Raw genomic sequence first — 6000 nt, 5'->3', positions numbered from 1 at the left:
TTATTTTAGATTCATCGCCCAATTTTTTTTTTTTTTTTTTTGGCTTTTTGCCATTTCTTGGGCCACTCACTCGGCATATGGAGGTTCCCAGGCTAGGGGTCCAATCGGAGCTGTAGCCGCCGGCCTACGCCAGAGCCACAGCAACGCGGGATCTGAACCGCATCTGCAACCTACACCACAGATCACGGCAACGCCGGATCCTTAACCCACTGAGCAAGGCCAGGGATTGAACCTGAAACTTCACGGTTCCTAGTCGGATTTGTTCCCACTGCACCACGACGGGAACTCCCATTGCTCTCTTAGTTTCTCTGACTGACACTTGTTTCACATTTTTTTTCCCTTCAAAGCTATATAGATATTGCTTTATGGATTTAAGACATTCAATGTTGCCAAAGAGAAGTTTGATTTTTGTTCTTTTGTAGACAAACTGGGTTTTTTGTTTTTGTTTTGGGCATGGATTCTTATTAAAAAAATTTTTTGTTTGTTTGTTTTTCTTAAAATTTAAAACAAGGTGGAGTTCTCTTTGTGGTGAAGCAGAAACAAATCCAACTAGGAACCATGAGGTGGCCAGTTCGATCCCTGGCCTTGCTCAGTGGGCTAAGGATCCAGCATGGCTGTGGCTGTGGTGTAGGCTGGCAACTATAGCTGGGATTCAACCCCTAGACTGGGAACTTCCATATACCACTAGTGCAGCCCCAAAAAGACAAAACAAGAAAACCCACAAGCCATTGGGAATATATACCAATATCACTTGTGTCAACTAAAAAAATACAACCTGAAATTTGAGAGTTAAGTTTTATTTGGGGTGACATTAGGACTTAAGCCCAAGAGACAGCATCTCAGGTAGCCCTGAGAAACCACTCTGAGCAGGTGAGGTGGGGGGTGCCATGTGAGTTTTGCAACAAAGGGAAGGTAGTAGGAACAAAAGATTTACAGATAACCAGATTGACAGAAAACCAGTTTCTATGGGAAGATGTCAAAGTGTGGGCTTCCTGGAGTTGCTCCTTTGATGTGCACCTCAACTGTGGGCCAGTCTTCTTCGTTTCTTCCCTGAGTTCCCTCAGGGCTCAGTGGCCCGTCCTTGGGAGTGGTTGTGGTTGCAGATGACCATGATATCTTTCGTTTCGTCCTCTAACTACAGCCCATGAGGCAGTATTTCAGATAGGTCTGAAATACCACCCTAAAGAGGAAAGAGGGCTGTATCAATATATAAGTCATAAAGGTGAAGGGGGAGTGCATGCAGCCATGCATATATTTTATAGAAGTCATCATTGAAGGATTTTAGTGTTTTTCTAGATATGCGTAGTGTTTTCCTAGATATACTAGTCACAGACATCAGTCATCATTGAAGGATTTTAGTGTTTTTCTAGATATGAGGAGATGCAAGAATTGGGCTCATAAAAGCTTCTCCAAAAAAATATCTAACTATCTGAAGGCCTGTTCTTCCAGTTTTCCCAGAGCACAGAGAGCCTCACGCCTGGTCTCCACGCTGAGCTCCACTCAGGCAGTGCTGCGGGTCTGCAGCTTCAGTGGCTCATGTTTTACTCCATGCAGAGGCTGATGGCAAGTGCCAGACTTCAGTTCACACCTGGAACATAACAAATAATATTGATCTCTAAACACTGGCCTTTTTTTCCAACTAAAGAATAGTTTCTTCTATTAAAACTTGGATTTGTATCGCTTTTTAAATTTTTTTCTAATTTTTTCTTCAGGAATAACTCAATTTTATAAAATCATATAAAAACAGTGATATAATTAAAAATCTTGTTTTGGGGGTTGACTTGCAAACTCCCTTTTAATATCCAAACCATTGCGGATAAAACTCACTTATCCTTCTTCACAGAGACCATGACTTCTTGCATCTTAACTGGAAATAACAAGCAAATGTCTTCCAAAAACTTTTCTGACTCCTCTCGTAGGTAATTTTTCCTTTTTTGTTTTTCCTTTTTACAATTTTTCCCAGTTTTATTGAAATATAATTGACATGCAGCACTGTATAAATTTAAGGTGGACAACATAATGATTCCACTTACCCACCTCATGAAATGATTACCATGGTAGGTTTAGTGAATACCTATCATCTGATATAGACACAACATTAAATAGAAAAAATATATTTTCTTCATTTTGAAGAGCACACTCTCTTAACAACTTTCATCTATGATAGACACCAGTGTTAATTATCTTTATCATGTTGTACATTCAGCAATTTTTAGACTTAAGATTTTCTTCTGAGCCTAGGGAATAAATTTCCATTCTTCTTATGCTATGGTAATTTTTGCGTGGTTGTTTTTTGGGGTTGTTTTGTTTTGTTTGCTTTTGATTATTTTAGGGCCACAGCTGAGGCATATGAAAGTTCCCAGGCTAGGGGTCGAATCAGAGCTACGGTTGCCAGTCTACACCACAGCCACAGCAATGCAGGATCCGAGCCACATCTGTGACCTATACCACAGCTCATAGCAATGCCAGATCCTTAACCCACTGAGCTAGGCCTGGGATTGAACCCACAACCTCATGGTCACTAGTCAGATCTGTTTCCGTTGCGTCACAACAGAAACTCTGTTATGGTAACTTTTAATAGGGTGTCTTTTTTCACTTTTGACTCATCTTTAAACAAAGCTCAACCTTTGCCAACAGGTAGGGCCATGGAATCTCTTTGACTTCTCTCCCTGTGCATTTGGGTGCTGTCATACTCTTCTTTAGGATCTATTTTTAAAGAAGGTGTGGATGTACACGGTCCCTAGTCCTGGGCCAGGCAAGCAATTGACTCCCTTGACTAAGCATGACTGAGGTGAGCTCTCCTCATCCTTTGACTTTGGAGTCACAGATGCACTCAATAGCTCTTTTGTCTAAGTATAAAAGGCTACATCCTTTTTCCTGCTTCTGCCTCCATCAGTGCCTCATCTCTACCGACTACACTATTCCCAGGACTCTATACCGTTTCTGCCAGAATGTTTTTCCTTGGATAGCTACTTATTTCAGGTTGCAAGATATCATGTCCTGAGAATGCTAGCTTCTGTCTGTGTGTGGAATGGAATTTATGGAATTAAGAGGATAGGAGCACTTCTATCAAGTTCAAAAGATAAACCCCAGATGCAGAAGGAATGTAGCTAGCTGCACAGAGTTTGCTCATATTTGGGGTCACTTCAGGCTCCTTCTCCAAAGAGGGTTCCATGCTTTCTAAAAAGAATGAAGTCTAGAATGTTTATCAACAGTACAGCTGCATGAAATTCCCCCTCAGACTTTGGCACATGGCCTTCTTTTTTGCTCCCAGTGTTTGTCTTTTTGCATATCTTCAAGGACATTTTAAAAAGAGGATGTTAGATAGTATACTTGGGTCTAACAATCTGCTGCCATAACAGCAACAACAACAATAAAGACTAACCTTGGTTCAGTGTTTACAATGTGCCAAGCACAGTGCCTAGTATATCGTGTGTGTGACTTCATATTTCATCCTCACAACACTTTGCTGTAGGTATTGGAAGCAACCTCCCTGGCTCTGGCTTCATGTTTCCATGTGGAAGGCTCTCCATTAGAATAAAACTCTTGGCCTCTTGCTCACCTCTTCAGTCTGCATGGGGAGAGTCCCTCACTCCATTGGTTGGTTGGGAAGAAGGAAATAGACATGTTTGCAGCCACATCGAGGACCACTCTTCAAACTGCCTGCTAAAATAAAGGATGTGTTTTGTTTTGCTGAGTCTCTCAATGAGCTCAGTGGAGCAGATCTGCCCCAGGAGAGAGACCTACAGTTTCCATTTCTTCCTGTGCATGGTGCATCTGTTCGATGTTGGGGTCCAGGATTAGGAAGCACATCATTCCTAAAAACGGGTTTTCAAACATGGGCTTATTAATAGCACAGCAACATTTTGATATTCATCCATCTACTTTCTTCCCTTTCAATTATTCAAATCTATATGGGGAAGATGGGAAATTATTTGTCGATCCCTTAAAGTCCCCAAAGTAGGTATTACTAGTATCTCCAATTTAAGTTGTGTAAACACAGCACTGGGCCAGCTTCTCCAAGGTTCTGCAACTCGTCAGTGACAGAGTGTGGATTCCTGCTTAGTTTGGGCTGACTCTAGAGTGGACACTTGACCATCATGCCAAGCTAATCCCCATAACCTCACTGCACCCCACGGCAGATCTTCACAGATCTCATCATATCATAAGACTCCGCGATGGCACCATCTGTGGAAAACCCATCCTGTCCTTCAAGAAACTTCAAAATCGACAGAACATTGTAAATCAACTATAATTTAAAAAAATTTTAAAGAGAAAAGAAGAAAAAAGGAATCTTCTGTAGAGCCTTTCCCAATCCTGGACAGAGTTAGTGAGTCCATTCTCTGTGCTCTTTGTACAGCCTTCTGTGAGAGAGCAGAAGATTCATTCAGTTACTGAATGATTCATTCATTTATCTCTCTAACCTTAGCATCTAGCACAGAGTAACTGCCAATTTGATTTTTGTTAAATGATACTCATAGAAACAGATTAACTAATACCAAATTCTCCAAAGCAACCACTTTAAGCACAAGGTCTCCACAGACTCCAGGATGGATTTAGTTGCACTCTAGCAACATTTCAGTGACAGGGTCTCCCTTTGTTCCATTTAGTGTTGGGGGATGGGTTTTTTTCTTTAATTTCCTTGGACTCTTGCCTTTAGAAATTGTTGGGAGGCGGTAGCCGGCAGCATGGATGATATCCATTAACATTGTTTTACATTTTCTGATTTAATCTCACCCAGAATTACTACAAGAACCCCACATAACTGCGACATTTACAGAACATGAAAGTAATAACTCCCATTTATCAAGCACCTATCATCTGTGAAACACCATGCCACGCAGTTTATACATAGTAGCTCTAACCATCACAAGAAGCCTGTGAGGTAAGAATTATTATTGCCATCTTACAAATGAGCAAACTGAGGCTCAGCCAATGAAGAGATCTGCCCACTGCCATACCCCAGTTAGTGGCAGAGCAGAAATGGAATCAGTGCCGTCTGGCTCCAGAGCTGGATCTCTTTCCCTTTATTCGGTGCCCTCTGGAACATATAGCAGCTGTTGTGATGATTAGAAAAGATAATGGGGAGGAAAGTGCTTGGAAAACTCCACAGAGAACTAAGCATGTAAGAGATTATGAAGACTTGTTGAGAGCTTTGGCAAGGGCACTGTGATAATAGTCCTGGGGAGGGGGAACAAATTGATCTGGCTGGAGTTTAGGGGCATTTCCTATTATGTAATTGCTCTGAAGGCAGTATTTCTGAAGCAGTGGAGAGGCAGACCCTCCTTTCTTTGTGAAACAGTCCTCATCTCTGGGAACAAAGACGGGAGAGGTTAGTTTGGTTTAAACCAGTTATTTTCTTCCAAGACAAATGATAAGGGTGGGGGAGGAGAGGCCATGTTGTCCACTTGCTGTTGGGTCCTAGACATTGATTGGTTCCGGACCCTGCTTTGAGTGAGAGCAGTAACTTACAACACATGCTGAATGTTTTTCCATTTAAAATGCATTTCAAAAACACCATAGGCCTGCGTGTTTATTCTCTGAAATATAGCACAAGAGAACACACAGACTGTTACATATGTTCTCAATGTTTCACCAGACTTCAGAGGCAGAAAAGGGCCTTTTTGTTCTTTCATTCATCCAACAACTATTTATTGAATGATTTCTATGTGTCAGGCATTGTGCTAGGCACTGAGGGCCTAGACAGGGGCCCTGGGGTCACAAAAACTAAGACTAGGGTAGGAGAGAGACACCTATAAAGTAACTTTCAAAATATTGTGCAACAACAGCAGTGCGACAACAGGAGTTCACACAAGATAAGGAAAATATACAACAATGAACAATGTCTGAGCCAACTTTTGATGACGAAAAAGAGGAAGCCCGACCCTATAATGTGCACTGTCCCCCATTATGCATATACATCTGGTGCTTGGAAACACACTAAAATATTTATTATTTTAATAATTATTTTAAGCACCTAGAACATGCAGAATACTATGT

At 41.4% G+C, this 6000-nt stretch overlaps 1 long non-coding RNA gene across 4 annotated transcripts in view; it reads right to left on the bottom strand.

The window, feature by feature from the left end:
• The window catches only part of LOC102164222, a 100817-nt gene continuing 95461 nt past the window's right edge, over window positions 645-6000 (bottom strand). For 2 of the 4 annotated variants that reach the window (XR_002341569.1, XR_001304559.2), the window contains exons 4-5: window positions 3563-3666; window positions 650-1588 (exon numbers count right to left, since the gene is read on the bottom strand). This is a non-coding gene — a long non-coding RNA (uncharacterized LOC102164222). Of the gene's footprint in view, window positions 1589-3562; window positions 3667-6000 lie in introns of all 4 variants that reach the window. The other 2 variants (XR_002341570.1, XR_002341571.1) reach the window with 2 other exon arrangements.

The sequence above is a fragment of the Sus scrofa genome, chromosome 2 (genome assembly GCF_000003025.6).
Source record: "Sus scrofa isolate TJ Tabasco breed Duroc chromosome 2, Sscrofa11.1, whole genome shotgun sequence".
Classification (NCBI taxonomy): domain Eukaryota; kingdom Metazoa; phylum Chordata; class Mammalia; order Artiodactyla; family Suidae; genus Sus; species Sus scrofa.
Note: the sequence above shows the minus strand (reverse complement) of the source record. Positions and strands in the feature narration are given on the sequence as shown.